Raw genomic sequence first — 579 nt, forward strand, 5'->3', positions numbered from 1 at the left:
CAGCCGCTTGTTGATGTGGTGTGCCTTTTTTTTTTTTCCAGCTCAGCAGAAATATTATGTTCTTAAAAAAAAAAAAAAATTCTTGCAATTATTATTGCTATATTAAACTTTAAAAAAAGAAGAATTAGAATCGATTGCAAACCTGGTAAATTTGTTCTCGAAAAGGTAAGCTTATATGAAATTTTTTTTTTTTTTTTTTGAAGATAATTTCATGATGATGATAACCATATATGTACAACCAATGGATCAAACTCATAAAATCTAAAGAATCACAAAATGAAATGCAGCCATTGTGTCTTACATATGACAGACAATGCCTTCCTAATCTGGGCACCCACAACACCATTTCGTAGAATATAATAAATAAAAAAAGAATTAAATTGAAAAGCACAATCAACAACACCTAATGATGTAATAATATTCCAATTGTGGTAATCTTCTCACCTTGTTTGCTTGCCATACAATATCTTCTTAGATACAGACCCTTGTGTGGTCATATTTCAAGTTAGTGGAATTGGATTTAGAATTGACGGGAATCGGCCCTCAACCTAGAAAATAAATATAAATCGATCAGAATCG

This window comes from Macadamia integrifolia, chromosome 7, assembly GCF_013358625.1.
Source record: "Macadamia integrifolia cultivar HAES 741 chromosome 7, SCU_Mint_v3, whole genome shotgun sequence".
NCBI lineage: Eukaryota > Viridiplantae > Streptophyta > Magnoliopsida > Proteales > Proteaceae > Macadamia > Macadamia integrifolia.